Source organism: Triticum aestivum, chromosome 7D, assembly GCF_018294505.1.
Source record: "Triticum aestivum cultivar Chinese Spring chromosome 7D, IWGSC CS RefSeq v2.1, whole genome shotgun sequence".
In the NCBI taxonomy this organism is placed as follows: domain Eukaryota; kingdom Viridiplantae; phylum Streptophyta; class Magnoliopsida; order Poales; family Poaceae; genus Triticum; species Triticum aestivum.
This window is the reverse complement of record NC_057814.1, coordinates 409,081,140-409,098,182: the sequence shown is the minus strand read 5'-3', so window position 1 is coordinate 409,098,182 and position 17,043 is coordinate 409,081,140.

Below are 17,043 nucleotides of genomic sequence, written 5' to 3'. Positions count from 1 at the left end.
AGGCCTCATAGCTGGCCTCAAGGCTGCGGCGGCCCTGGGAGTGAAGCGCCTCACCATCAAGGGTGACTCGCAGCTCCTCGTCAACTTCTCCAACAAGGTGTACGAGCCCAAGGACGAGCACATGGAGGCATACCTCGCAGAGGTGCGCAAGATGGAGAAGCAGTTCTTGGGCCTAGAATTGCAGCATGTGCCCCATGGCACCAACAAGGAAGCCGACGACATCGCCAGGAGAGCATCCAAGCGGCTACCCCAAGAGCCTAGCGTCTTCGAGGAGCGGCTCTTCAAGCCATCGGCAACGCCACCCCTTTCAAGAACAGCACTGTCTCGAGAGGAGCTCCCCCAACCACCAGCCTCAGGAGCCCCGGCCTGTGGCCCGACCTCAGGAGCGCGCTTGCTCTTGGTGCTCGAGCCTCATGACGGGTGCTGGACCAAGGAATTCAAGGAGTACCTGACGCAAGGGACGCTGCCAGAGAAGGAGGAGGACGCGGAGCGTGTGGCCCGACAAGCCACGACATACTGCATCCAGGACGGTGAGTTGGACAGGAAGCGGCCGAATGACGTTTCCCTGCGTTGCATCTCCAGGGAGCAGGGGAAAGAGCTGCTGGCCGACATACACGACGGGGACTGCGGGCACCACTCGTCGTCACGGACCCTCGTCGGCAAGGTATTTCATAGAGGATTCTACTGGCCTATGGCCCTCAGTGACGCGGCTGAGCTGGTGAAGTCCTGCGAGGCCTGCCAGTTCCACGCCAAGCAGATCCATCAGCCGGCTCAGGGCCTCCAGACCATCCCACTCTCATGGCCATTCGCGGTCTGGGGGCTAGACATCTTGGGCCCGATCCCTCGAGCGCCTAGGGGCTACCGCTACCTCTACGTCGCCATCGACAAGTTCACCAAGTGGGCGGAGGTAGAAGCCGTCCGCACCATCCCGGCCGGTTCCGCGGTCAAGTTCATCAAAGGTCTCGTGAGCCGGTTTGGGGTCCCCAACCGCATCATCACTGACAACGGCTCGCAATTCACCAGTAACCTCTTCAAAACATATTGTGCTAATCTTGGAACGCAGATCTGCTACGCTTCGGTGGCGCACCCCCAGAGCAATGGCCAGGCCGAACGCGCCAACGCAGAGGTCCTGAGAGGCCTCAAGGCCAGGACCTTCAAGAAGAAGATCGAGGCCTGCGGCAGGGGCTGGCACGACGAGCTCCAGTCTGTGTTGTGGTCCATCTGCACCACCGCCACCAAGCCAACGTGCAAGACCCCATTCTTCCTCGTCTACGGAGCTGAAGCGGTTCTCCCTCACGAGGTCAAGCATCGCTCCGCACGGGTCCTGGCGTTTGATGGACGCAGCAGGACGCCATGCGAGGGATGGACCTCGTGCTGGGGGAGGAACGCCGCCGTGAAGCCACGCTGCGGGCGGCAAGATATCAGCAGGCGTTGCGACGGTACCACTGTCGCAGCGTCCGCTCCAGGACGCTCGAGGTGGGTGACCTCGTCCTACGGCGGGTGCTCTCCAGGGAAGGGCTGCATAAGCTCTCACCCATGTGGGAGGGCCCGTCTAGGGTCGCCCACGTCTCCGCTCGTGACACTCTCACGTAATAATGAGTGGGGCTGTACACGCCCCGGAGTCTCAGGAGTGCCGCCCTCGAGCCTCCGGGGCTCCCTCCCACGTCCTAGTGGCAGCACTTAGCTCCGCGCTGGTGAGAAGACAAGAAGACTAGACTAGGTGCCGGACGCGGCTTTTCATTTGCTTTCCGTAGTTGGCTTGCCCCTCTTTAATCGAAATTTGCTTTCTGGTGTCGCTTGCTGGTCTTGTTTCGTCGACTTCTGCCTCTGTTTCTGCCTTTGGTTCTTTGTTTGACCTGTACCCTCTCTCGCGTCCCTCGTGAGGGGGCTGGGCAGGTGCCCTCGTGAGCATGTTGTCTGTTTTTCACGAGGCACCCTCGTTCAAGCCTCAAGCTGACGCGCCTCTCTCAATCCGTGCCCCTCAGGTACCGCGATACGAGGTGATGTGTCGTGGCCAGAGGCGCCTGCGACCAAGGCTCGGATCTCCTAACAAATTTTCGCAGTTCCTCCTCACCAGGTACTGAGAAACGCGCGCCTCGCGAGGCGGAAACTACTTCAAGCATGTCAAGCTAAGTTTTCCTACGTTCCTATATAAAACATTGATATTACGATGCAGCACGGGAATGATAAACACAGCATAACAACTTAGAAATCATAGTTTGTTGCACGCCCCCACGGGGCCCCATACTTGTCTCTCTCAATGTAGGAAGGAAAAGAAGAACGAAACAAAAGCGGCGCGTGCCCTGCAGCAGCTCGCGAGGACGGGCCCATGGCGCTCTCCCGAGCTCAGTCGGACCCTTCCTCACGCTTCTCTGGGGTGCGGCGGCAAGACGACCCGCTGCCACCTTCGAAGCGAGCGCGGCGGCGTGGCGGCTGGTCGTAGCCACCGTTGCTGGAGCTGTCGCCAGAGGGAGAACCATCGTAGCTGGGCGTGAGATCGTCCTCACCCTCATCCCGACTGTCGCCAAGACCAAGTACCTCGTCACCGTCGTTGTCCTCGGGGCAGCACCCGGCACGGCAGCCGTCTTCTCCGAACACCCTCGTGTAGAGGGTCGCGTTGCCATCGTACTTGAAGTGCAGAGTGCACCGCCTGCCCAGGGCGCGCGCGCGGGCAAACATCTGCCAGCCGCGAGCCAGAGCCACATTGCCAGCGACGGAGGTCTCGACCGCGACCCACGAAGCTTTGCTGCAACAGCCGTCGGCCTGCAGCTAGAGCCCGCCTGGACCCGTGGCCGGCAGTTCGCCGGGCGAAGAAGCACGGGAGCTGAAGCCAGGAGCCGGCAGGGTTCTCTGACCACACCACGAACTCCGGCAGCACCTCCGCTGAGTGGAAGCACAGCCGGGGAGGCCGCGCGACCATGGCGCGCCTCCCTTCGTCGACGGGACTGCTTCGACATGGGCAGCTCCCACCAGGCAAAGGAGCACCGCCGCGGCCGCGGGGAGCCGCGGCGGGGGTCGCGGAGTGCTTGCGAGGACGACTGCATCCACGCTTGGGCGGCGGGGAGCCGGGCCCCTCCCGGCGAGCCTTCCCGTTCTCCGCGGCCGAAAACCTCTTCGCAGGCGCCATGGGAGTCGCTACTGGCAATGGAGCAAGGGAGGAGAAGCGAGCAGAATGGGAAGAGATGGGCAACGGGGGCTCTGCCCCCCTCCCCATTTATAGCAGGAGAAGGCCAACCGGCGATTCCCACGATCATAGGTAAGGATGATATTTCTCTGCGTGCACCAGGGACTCGTCAAGTCAGGCAGTTGCCGAGGCAGCGTGGGGAAGCAGAGACGCCCACGTCGAATCAATCGCCACGCGTCGACCAAGGCCGCAGGCTGTTGGGGCCCGCGGCGCTTCGCACTTGCCCTTCGGCTTCACCGCGAAGCCAAGTCCGAGCGCGCCTTGGGCCAGGGGGCTACTATCGGCGTTCTGGGAACGGGGGTCCCCAGACTTGCCTGCCTGCGGCCCACGGCGTGGCTCCACTTGTGGCCCAGTATGGCCCGTCTTCACCAACAAACACCCAAGACCCTCGCGAGGGGCCAAGCCTCGCGAGGCGGACAACACGAGACCTCCTCGGGAGTGGCCTCACCAGGCTGGCTCGCGAGGGGCGGAGAGATCTAGGCAAGGCGAACCTCGCGAGGTTCCAATGACGCAAGCCATGACAACCAAGACCAGGTGGGCACCAGGCGGGCACCAGCGCACATAGTGTCCTCGCTTCCTCTTTGGTGCTAAGGAGGCAAGCGCAGGCGATGAGTACTGAGGCATCAGTCAAAGGTTTCCATATCAGTGCAACGAGACCAAGACCAGCCGGACAGCAGGACGGAGGTCACCGTGGAGCCCAAGACGGCGTCACCACCAGAGCTTTTGGCAGGCGAAGACCCCATTTAGTCAGGATAGCTTGTACTATTTGTCTCCCTTCGAATTTGGCCGTTGTTGGCTCCCTTCCCGCACAATATTTGGGAAGAGGACCAGGGCCTCTACAAATAGGACTAGCCACCACCTTAGGGGGGACGGATTCAGATCATCCTCACACCCACCAAGCACGAGAACACCTCGCCTCAGGAGGCTGTTCTTCCCCTTGTACTGTTCATCCTTAGGCCGAGAGGCAATCCACCACACCACACTGGAGTAGGGTATTACACCACAACGGTGGCCTGAACCAATATAAATCTTGTGTCCCTTGTGTTGCGAGTTCGTCGAGCTAAGCTTTGAGATCGCGGCGAGGCTGAGGCCGTGGTTTGGTAGGGGGAAATCTTCGTGCGCACCCCAGTGTTCAAACCTCAAGGGTTTTGCCAGAACCCGAAATCCGACAGATTTCCTGCGATGTAAAAAACATGCAGAAAACAGCAACTGGCACTTGGTACTATGTCAATAGGTTAGTACCAAAAAATGATATAAAATGACTATAAAATTATTGTAAAACATCCAAGAATGATAATATAACAACATGGAACAATCAAAAATTATAGATACGTTGGAGACGTATCTGCATCCCCAAACTTAATTCATGCTCATCCTCGAGTAGGTAAATGATAAAAATAAAATTTTTGATGTGGAATGCTTCCTAACATGCTCATCTCATATTCTTTTCTTTATAGCATGGACATTTGGAATTTTATATGGTTCAAAGCAATAGTCTAGTTTTGACATGAGGACTTTAATACTCAAGCATATCAACAAGCAACCATGTCTTTCAAAATATCAACACTAAAATAAGTTATCCCTAGCCCATTATGCTCAATCATTGATCCATTTATGAAACACACTCGCATATTAGCTACACCCAATGGTCAAGTACGATCATAGTGCCCTTTAGTTGGTGCTTTATAAGGGAAGATGGAGACACAAATAAAAATAAATATTGCATAAAGTAAAAGAAAGGCCCTTCACGGAGGGAAGTAGAGATTTGTAGAGGTGCCAGAGCTCAAAGCAAAAAAGATAGAGATAAAAACATTTTGGGAGGCATGCCTTTCCTGTCAACAAAAACGATCGAGTAGTTCCCAATACTTTCCATGCTAGATATATCATAGGCGGTCCCCAAACACAAATTAAAGTTTATTCCTTTTTCAACCATACTTTCACTTTCCATGGCTAGCCGTATCCACGGGTGCCTTCCATACCAACACATTCCAAGGAATTTATTATTTGACAACATAAAGTAAATTAAATTTTCATTTTGGGACTAGGCATCCCTAATACCTTTGCCTTACTCTCATGCAATGACAAGTGAATAAACACGCATCGTGAGAATATCATATCTAGCTTGGAAACATATTAGCCACCCCCTACCGTTTCATGAGCGGTACGAGCACACAAAAGAGAAATTTCTTTTGAAAATTAGAGATGGCACATACAAATTTGCTTAGGACGGCAAAAGAATACCGCATATAGGTAGGTATGGTGGACTCGTGTGGCAAAACTAGTTTAAAGGATTTTGGATGCACAAGTAGTGATCATACTTAGTGCAATATGAAGGCTAGCAAAAGATTGAGAAGCGACCAACCAAGAAACGAAAAATCTCATAATCGAGCATTGAGCATAATTAACACCGAATAATGCGCCACAAGTAGGATGTAATTTCATTGCATAACTATTGACTTTCGTGCTTGCATAGGGAATCACAAACCTTAACACCAATATTCTTACTAAAGCATAATTACTCATCGACATGACTCACATATTACATCATCATATCTCAAAACTACTACAAGGAATCAAGTTTATTTTGTCCAATGATCTTCATGAAAGTTTTTATTATATCCTTTTTGGATATCTATCACTTTGGGACTAATTTTGATGTGTTGCTTTTGATAAGCTCAAACATATATAAGTGAAGATCATGAGCATAATATTTCTTTCTCTCAAATTAATTAAAGTGAAGCAAGAGAGAATTTCTCAAAAAAATTACTAACTCTCAAATAAATCTAAGCGAAGCAAGAGATCATTTCTTCAAAAATACTAAAGCGCACCGTGCTCAGAAAGATATAAGTGAAGCACTAGAGCAATTCCATAGCTCATAAAGATTTAAGTGAAGCATAGAGAGAAATTCTAACAAATCATGGCATAATTTTGGTTCTCTCAAATAGGTGTGTCCAGCAAGGATTCAAGACTAAAAAATAAAAAATAAAACAAGCAAAGACTCATATCATACAAGACGCTCCAAGCAAAACTCATAGTATGTGACGAATAAAAATATAGCTTAAAGTAAAATACCGACGGTCGTTAGAAGAAAGAGGGGATGCCACTCGGGCATCCCCAAGCTTAGTTGCTTGCTTCTCTTGGATAATAACTTGGGATGCCATGCGTATTCCCAAGCTTAGGCTCTTCTTACTCCTTATTCCTTCATCCATCATAACATCACCCAAAACATGAAAACTTCAATCACACAAAACTCAGCAAAACCTTCGTAAGATCCGTTAGTATAAGAAAGCAAATCACTACTATAAGTACTATTGCAAACCCATTCATATTTTATTCTTGCATTATATCTACTGTATTTCAACTTTTCTATGGCAAAAATTCTTCAAAGAAAACCATAGAATCATCAAAACAAGCACACAACACAAAGAAAACAGTTAGCAATCTGGATATTTCGAATACTTCTGAAACTCCAAAAATTCTGAAACATTAGGACAACCTAAGAAATTTGTATATCAATCTAGTGTAAAAAATTCAGAGTTTTTCGTCGCTTCTGTGATTTTAAAAAATTGTAACTCTGGACGCACAAGTTTCTGTTTTTCAGCAAAATCAAAACAACTATCACCCAAGAAGATTCTAAAGGCTTTGCTTGGCACAAACACTAACTAAAACACAAAAAAACAAAATCATAACAGTATCATAATTGTACAAACACTCAAGAACAGGAAGCAAAAGGCAAAAATAAATTTTATTCATTGGGTAGCCTCCCAACAAGCGCTATCGTTTTATGCCCTTAGCTAGGCATAAAGCAAGGATCTAAGTATTGTCATCTTTGTTTCTATATCCATAAGATGCCCTCATGATTGATTCATATGGTGGCCTAATTCTTATTCTAGGGAAGTGTTCCATACCCTTCCGTAGTGGAAATTGAAATTTAATATTGCCTTCTTTCATATCAATCACGACACCAATAGTATGTAAAAACGCTCTACCAAGAATAATTGGACAAGACGGATTTCAATCAATATCAAGACCAATAAAATCTATGGGCACATAATTCCTATTTGCCAGAATAAGAACATTATTAATTATTCCCATAGGGTTTTTAATAGTAGAATCCGCCAAGTGCAAATTTAAAGGACATTCCTCAATATCGGTAAGACTGAGCACATCACATAAAGATTTCGGAATTGTAGAAACACTAGTACCCAAGTCACATAAAGCAAAACACTCATAATTTTTAATCTTGACTTTGATAGTAGGTTCCCACTCATCATGTAATTTTCTATGAATTGAAACTTCTAATTCCAACTTTTCTTCTAAAGCTTTCATCACAGCATCAATAATATGTTTAGTAAAAGCATTATTTTGTTCATAAGCATGGGGTGAATTTATCATGGATTGCAACAAAGAAATACAATCAATCAAAGAGCAACTGTCATATTAAAGTCTTTGTAATCCACAAGCATAGAAATTTTACTACTCTCACAAGCATATAAATTTTACTACTCTCACAAGCATATAACTATCACATAAAGCACTATTTTCATGATGCACAAGCATAGAAATTTTACTACTCTCCACATAAGCAAATTTATTCTCATCAATAGTAGTGGGAGCAAACTCAACAAAATAACTATCATGTGAAGGATAATACAATTGAAAATTAAAATCATGATGACAAGTTTCATGGTTATCTTTATTCTTTATAGCATACGTGTCATCACAATAGTCATCATAAATAGGAGGCATGCTTTCATCATAATAAATTTGCTCATCAAAACTTGGGGGACTAAAAATATCATCTTCATAAAACATAGCATCCCCAAGCTTGTGGCTTTGCATATCATTAGCATCATGGGTATTCAAAGAATTCATACTAACAACATTGCAATCATGCTCATCATTCAAATATTTAGTGCCAAACATTCTAATGCATTCTTCTTCTAGCACTTGAGCACAATTATCGGAATCCTTATTTTCACGAAAGACGTTAAAAAGATGAAGCATATGAGGCATCCTCAATTCCATTTTTTGTAGTTTTCTTTTATAGATTAAACTAGTGATAAAACAAGAAACTAAAAGATTCGATTGCAAGATCTAAAGATATACCTTCAAGCACTCACCTCCCGGGCAACGACACCTGAAAAGAGCTTAGTTGACGGGGTGTGAGTGCCGCTTACCTAGCCTCCCCGGCAACGGCGCCAGAAAAGAGCTTGATGTCTACTACACAACCTTCCTCTTGTAGACGTTGTTGGGCCTCCAAGTGCAGAGGTTTGTAGGACAGTAGCAAATTTCCCTCAAGTGGATGACCTAAGGTTTATCAATCCGTGGGAGGCGTAGGATGAAGATGGCCTCTCTCAAGCAACCCTGCAACCAAATAACAAAGAGTCTCTTGTGTCCCCAACACACCCAATACAATGGTAAATTGTATAGGTGCACTAGTTTGGCGAAGAGATGGTGATACAAGTGCAATATGGATGGTAGATATGGGTTTTTGTAATCTGAAAATATAAAAACAGTAAGGTAACTAATGATAAAAGTGAGCGTAAACGGTATTGCAATGCTAGGAAACAAGGCCTAGGGTTCATACTTTCACTAGTGCAAGTTCTCTCAACAATAATAACATAATTGGATCATATAACTATCCCTCAACATGCAACAAAGAGTCACTCCAAAGTCACTAATAGAGGAGAACAAACGAAGAGATTATGGTAGGGTACGAAACCACCTCAAAGTTATTCTTTTTGCTCGATCTATTCAAGAGTCCGTAGTAAAATAACACTAAGCTATTCTTTCCGTTCGATCTATCATAGAGTTCATACTCGAATAACACCTTAAGACACAAATCAACCAAAAGCCTAATGTCACCTAGATACTCCAATGTCACCTCAAGTATCCATGAGTATGATTATACGATATGCATCACGCAATCTCAGATTCATCTATTCAACCAACACAAATAACTTCAAAGAGTGCCCCAAAGTTTCTACCGGAGAGTCAAGACGAAAACGTGTGCCAACCCCTATGCATAGGTTCATGGGCGAAACCCGCAAGTTGATCACCAAAACATACATCAAGTGGATCACGTGATATCCCATTGTCACCACAGATACGCACGGCAAGACATACATCAAGTGTTCTCAAATCCTTAAAGACTCAATCCGATAAGACAACTTCAAAGGGAAAACTCAATCCATTACAAGAGAGTAGAGGGGGAGAAACATCATAAGATCCAACTATAATAGCAAAGCTCGCGATACATCAAGATCGTATCACCTCAAGAACACGAGAGAGAGGGAGGGATCAAACACATAGCTACTGGTACATACCCTCAGCCCCGAGGGTGAACTACTCCCTCCTCGTCATGGAGAGCACCGGGATGATGAAGATGGCCACCGGTGAGGGATCTCCCCTCCGGCAGGGTGCCGGAACAGGGTCCCGATTGGTTTTTGGTGGCTACACAGGCTTGCGGCGGCGGAACTCCCGATCTATTCTGTTCCCCGATGGTTTTAGGGTATATGGATATATATAGGCGAAAGAAGTCGGTAAGGGGAGCCACAAGGGCCCCACGAGGGTGGAGGGCGCGCCCCCCTGCCTCGTGCTCTCCTCGTTGATATCCTGACATGCACTCCAAGTCTCCCGTATTGCTTTCTTTCCAAAAATAACTTTTCCGAAGGTTTCATTCCGTTTGGACTCCGTTTGATATTCCTTTTCTGCGGAACACTGAAACAAGGGAAAAAACAGAAACTGGCACTGGGCTCTGGGTCAATAGGTTAGTCCCAAAAGTAATATAAAAGTGCATAGTAAACCCCATTAAACATCCAAGATGGATAATATAATAGCATGAATACTTCATAAATTATAGATACGTTGGAGACGTATCAGCATCCCCAAGCTTAATTCCTGCTCGTCCTCGAGTAGGTAAATGATAAAACAGAATTTTTGATGTGGAATGCTACCTAACATATTTATCCATGTAATTCTCTTTATTGTGGCAAGAATATTCAGATCCATAAGATTCAAGACAAAATTTTAATATTGACATAAAAATAATAATACTTCAAGCATACTAACTAAGCAATCATGTCTTCTCAAAATAACCTGGCCGAAGAAAGTTCATCCCTACGAAATCATATAGTTTGGTCATGCTCCATTTTCGTCACACAAGAATGCTCTCATCATGCACAACCCCGATGACAAGCCAAGCAATTGTTTCATACTTTAGTAATCTCAAACTTTTTTCAACTTTCACGCAATACATGAGCGTGAGCCATGGATATAGCACTATGGGTGGAATAGAATATAATGAGGGGGTTATGTGGAGAAGAAAAAAAGGAGAAAGTCTCACATCGACGCGGCTAATCAATGGGCTAGGGAGATGCCCATCAACTGATGTCAATGCAAGGAGTAGGGATTGCCATGCAACGGATGCACTAGAGCTATAAATGTATGAAAGCTCAACAAAATAAACTAAGTGGGTGTGCATCCAACTTGCTTGCTCACGAAGACCTAGGGCATTTGAGGAAGCCCATTGTTGGAATATACAAGCCAAGTTCTATAATGAAAAGTTCCCACTAGTATATGAAAGTGACAAAACAAGAGACTCTCTATCATGAAGATTATGGTGCTACTTTGAAGCATAAGTGTGGTAAAAATGATAGTAACATTGTCCCTTCTCTCTTTTTCTGTCATTTTTTGGGCCTTCATTTTTTATGGCCTTTCTCTTTTTTTCCTCACTTGGGACAATGCTCTAGAAAATGATGATCATCACACTTCTATTTATTTACAACTCAATGATTACAACTCGTTACTAGAACAAAGTATGACTCTATATGAATGTCTCCGGCGGTGTACCGGGATATGCAATGAACCAAGAGTGACATGTACGAAAGAATTATGAATGGTGGCTTTGCCACAAATACTATGTCAACTACATGATCATGCAAAGCAATATGACAATGATGAACGTGTCATGATAAACGGAACGGTGGAAAGTTGCATGGCAATATATCTCGGAATGGCTATGGAAATGCCATAATAGGTAGGTATGGTGGCTGTTTTGAGGAAGATATAAGGAGGTTTATGTGTGATAGAGCGTATCATATCACGGGGTTTTGGATGCACCGGCGAAGTTTGCACCAACTCTCAATGTGATAAAGGGCAATGCACGGTACCGAAGAGGCTAGCAATGATGGAAGGGTAAGAGTGCGTATAATCCATGGACTCAACATTAGTCATAAAGAACTCACATACTTATTGCAAAAATCTACAAGTCATCAAAAACCAAGCACTACGTGCATGCTCCTAGGGGGATAGATTGGTAGGAAAAGACCATCGCTCGTCCCCGACCTCCACTCATAAGGAAGACAATCAAATAACACCTCATGTTTCAAATTTGTTACACAACGTTTACCATACGTGCATGCTACGGGACTTGCAAACTTCAACACAAGTATTTCTCAAATTCACAACTACTCAACTAGCACAACTTTAATATCACTATCTCCATATCTCAAAACAATCATCAAGTATCAAACTTCTCTTAGTATTCAATGCACTTATATGAAAGTTTTTATTATACCCATCTTGGATGCCCATCATATTAGGACTAGTTTCATAACCAAAGCAAACTACCATGCTGTTCTAAAGACTCTCAAAATAATATAAGTGAAGCATGAGAGTTCATCTATTTCTACAAAATAAAACCACCGCCGTGCTCTAAAAGGATATAAGTGAAGCACTAGAGCAAATGACAAACTACTCCGAAAGATATAAGTGAAGATCAATGAGTAGTTGAATAAATATGTAACTATGTGAAGACTCTCCCATTTAATAATTTCAGATCTTGATACTTTATTCAAACAGCAAGCAAAACAAAAGAAAATAAAATGACGCTCCAAGCAAAACACATATCATGTGGTGAATAAAAATATAGCTCCAAGTAAAGTTACCGAGGAACGAAGACGAAAGAGGGGATGCCATCCGGGGCATCCCCAAGCTTAGGCTCTTGGTTGTCCTTGAATATTACCTTGGGGTGCCTTGGGAATCCCCAAGCTTAGGCTCTTGCCACTCCTTATTCCATAGTCCATCGAATCCTTACCCAAAACTTGAAAACTTCACAACACAAAACGCAACAGAAAACTCGTGAGCTCCGTTAGCGAAAGAAAAGAAAACACCACTTCAAAGTACTGTATTGAACTCATTCTTTATTTATGTTGGTGTTAAACCTACTGTATTCCAACTTCTCTATGGTTTATAAACTATTTTACTAGCCATAGATTCATCAAAATAAGCAAACAACACGCGAAAAACAGAATCTGTCAAAAACAGAACAGTCTGTAGTAATCTGTAACTAACGCAAACTTCTGGAACTCAAACAATTCTGCCAAAATAGGACGACCTAGATAATTTTTTTATTGATCTACTGCAATTGGAATCAGTATTTTATCACGTTCTGGTGATTTTAAACAATTGTTTTCATGAACAGAAAGTTTCTGGAATTTTCAGCAAGATCAAATAATTATCATCCAAGAAGATCCTATAGGTCTTACTTGGCACAAACACTAATTAAAACATAAAACTACATCTAACCAGAGGCTAGATAAAATATTTATTCCTAAACAGAACCAAAAAGAAAGAAACTAAAATAAAATTGGGTTGCCTCCCAACAAGCGCTTACGTTTGACGCCCTTAGCTAGGCATGATGATTTCAATGATGCTCGCATAAAAGATAAGAATTGAAACATAAAGAGAGCATCATGTAGAATATGACTAGCACATTTAAGTCTAACCCACTTCCTATGCATAGGTATTTTGTGAGCAAACCACTTATGGGAACAATAATCAACTAGTATAGGAAGGCAAAACGAGCATAACTTCAAAACTTTAAGCACATAGAGAGGAAACTTGATATTATTGCAATTCCTACAAGCATATATTCCTCCCTCATAATAATTTTCAGTAGAATCATGAATGAATTGAACAATATAACTATCACATAAATCACTAGTTTCATGATGCACAAGCATAGAAATTTTACTACTCTCCACATAAGCAAATTTATTCTCATCAATAGTAGTGGGAGCAAACTCAACAAAATAACTATCATGTGAAGCATAATACAATTGAAAATTAAAATCATGATGACAAGTTTCATGGTTATCTTTATTCTTTATAGCATACGTGTCATCACAATAGTCATCATAAATAGGAGGCATGCTTTCATCATAATAAATTTGCTCATCAAAACTTGGGGGACTAAAAATATCATCTTCATAAAACATAGCATCCCCAAGCTTGTGGCTTTGCATATCATTAGCATCATGGGTATTCAAAGAATTCATACTAACAACATTGCAATCATGCTCATCATTCAAATATTTAGTGCCAAACATTCTAATGCATTCTTCTTCTAGCACTTGAGCACAATTATCGGAATCCTTATTTTCACGAAAGACGTTAAAAAGATGAAGCATATGAGGCATCCTCAATTCCATTTTTTGTAGTTTTCTTTTATAGATTAAACTAGTGATAAAACAAGAAACTAAAAGATTCGATTGCAAGATCTAAAGATATACCTTCAAGCACTCACCTCCCGGGCAACGACACCTGAAAAGAGCTTAGTTGACGGGGTGTGAGTGCCGCTTACCTAGCCTCCCCGGCAACGGCGCCAGAAAAGAGCTTGATGTCTACTACACAACCTTCCTCTTGTAGACGTTGTTGGGCCTCCAAGTGCAGAGGTTTGTAGGATAGTAGCAAATTTCCCTCAAGTGGATGACCTAAGGTTTATCAATCCGTGGGAGGCGTAGGATGAAGATGGCCTCTCTCAAGCAACCCTGCAACCAAATAACAAAGAGTCTCTTGTGTCCCCAACACACCCAATACAATGGTAAATTGTATAGGTGCACTAGTTTGGCGAAGAGATGGTGATACAAGTGCAATATGGATGGTAGATATGGGTTTTTGTAATCTGAAAATATAAAAACAGCAAGGTAACTAATGATAAAAGTGAGCGTAAACGGTATTGCAATGCTAGGAAACAAGGCCTAGGGTTCATACTTTCACTAGTGCAAGTTCTCTCAACAATAATAACATAATTGGATCATATAACTATCCCTCAACATGCAACAAAGAGTCACTCCAAAGTCACTAATAGAGGAGAACAAACGAAGAGATTATGGTAGGGTACGAAACCACCTCAAAGTTATTCTTTCTGCTCGATCTATTCAAGAGTCCGTAGTAAAATAACACTAAGCTATTCTTTCCGTTCGATCTATCATAGAGTTCATACTCGAATAACACCTTAAGACACAAATCAACCAAAAGCCTAATGTCACCTAGATACTCCAATGTCACCTCAAGTATCCATGAGTATGATTATACGATATGCATCACGCAATCTCAGATTCATCTATTCAACCAACACAAACAACTTCAAAGAGTGCCCCAAAGTTTCTACCGGAGAGTCAAGACGAAAACGTGTGCCAACCCCTATGCATAGGTTCATGGGCGAAACCCGCAAGTTGATCACCAAAACATACATCAAGTGGATCACGTGATATCCCATTGTCACCACAGATACGCACGGCAAGACATACATCAAGTGTTCTCAAATCCTTAAAGACTCAATCCGATAAGACAACTTCAAAGGGAAAACTCAATCCATTACAAGAGAGTAGAGGGGGAGAAACATCATAAGATCCAACTATAATAGCAAAGCTCGCGATACATCAAGATCGTATCACCTCAAGAACACGAGAGAGAGAGAGAGAGAGAGAGACCAAACACATAGCTACTGGTACATACCCTCAGCCCCGAGGGTGAACTACTCCCTCCTCGTCATGGAGAGCGCCGGGATGATGAAGATGGCCACCGGTGAGGGATCCCCCCTCCGGCAAGGTGCCGGAACAGGGTCTCGATTGGTTTTTGGTGGCTACAGAGGCTTGCGGCGGCGGAACTCCCGATCTATTCTGTTCCTCGATGGTTTTAGGGTATATGGATATATAGGCGAAAGAAGTCGGTAAGGGGAGCCACGAGGGCCCCATGAGGGTGGAGGGTGCGCCCCCCTGCCTCGTGCTCTCGTCGTTGATCTCCTGACGTGCACTCCAAGTCTCCCATATTGCTTTCTTTCCAAAAATAACTTTTCCGAAGGTTTCATTCCGTTTGGACTCCGTTTGATATTCCTTTTCTGTGAAACACTGAAACAAGGGAAAAACAGAAACTGGCACTGGGCTCTGGGTCAATAGGTTAGTCCCAAAAGTAATATAAAAGTTCATACTAGAGCCCATTAAACATCCAAGATGGATAATATAATAGCATGAATACTTCATAAATTATTGATACGTTGGAGACGTATCAAAGCACCAATCATTTTAAGATCTTCATCACTTTTACCTTCTAACGAGATTGGTTTAGCGGCCATTTGAGTTACTAGGGTAGCTTGTGCATCAGATATTTTACCTAGCAAACCTTCAGCAAAAGCGTACTTAGATTGGAGATTGCAAACTTCTCTACTAATATCATCAAGTTGTTTTGTTTTAGCATCTAGCACAACGGAATGCTCCTTAAGTTCCTCGGTAAAATATTTATTATGCTCAAATTGTGTAGTCATATATTCCTTGGTAATTTTCTCAATTTCAAGCAAGATATTGGGGTAAGGAACATCATAATATTTGCTTTGAGGCATCATGACTACGCAAACAAGAAAGCACACACAAAAACAGATCCGGCAAGAAAACGGCGAACGAAAAAGCGGGCGAATAAAACGACAAATTTTTGTGAAGTGGGGGAGAGGAAAACGAGAGGCAAATGGCAAATAATGTAAATTGTAAGGAGATGAGATTTATGATTAGGAACCTGGTAGATGTTGATGATGTCTCCCCGGCAACGGCGTTAGAAATTCCTTTTGATGTCTGCTTGAACTACGTTAGTATTTACCCAAAGAGGAAGGGATGATGAAGCACAACAATGGTAGGTATTTCCCTCAGTGATGAGACCAAGGTTATCGAACTAGTAGGAGAACCACGCAACACTACGTGAATGGCACCTGCACACAAATAACAAATACTCGCAACCCGACGTGTTAAAGGGGTTGTCAATCCCTTTCAGGTAACGGCGCCAGAAATTGGCAAGTGGACGGGATAAAAATATGATAGATTGGATAAATAGATCTCCCGAGAACGCGAGATAAAATAAATAAGAATACATTGCAGCAAGGTATTTTTGGGTTTTTGGAAATATAGATCTGAAAATAAAAGCAAATAAAAATAGATCGCAGAGGCAAATATAATAAAGAAGAGACCCAGGGGCCGTAGATTTCACTAATGGCTTCTCTCGAGAAAAATAGCAAATGGTGGGTAAACGAATTACTGTTGGGCAATTGATAAAACTTCAACTAATCATGATGATATCCAGGCAATGTTCATTATATAGGCATCACGTCCAAGATTAGTAGATCGCCTCCTGCCTGCATCTACTACTATTACTCCACACATCGACCGCTATCCAGCATGCATCTAGTGTATTAAGTTCATGGAAAAACAGAGTAATGCAATAAGAACGATGACATGATGTAGACAAGATCTATTTATGCAGAAATAGACCCCATCTTGTTATCCTTAATAACAACGATACATACGTGTCGGTTCCGCTTCTATCACTGGAATCAAGCACTGTAAGATCGAACCCATCACAAAGCACCTCTTCCCATTGCAATATAAATAGATCAAGTTGGCCAAACAAAACCCAAATATCGGAGAAGAAATACGAGGCTATAAGTAATCATGCATATAAGAGATCAAAGAAGACTCAAAAAAAGATAGATCTGATCATAAACTGAAAGTTCATTGGATCCCAACAAA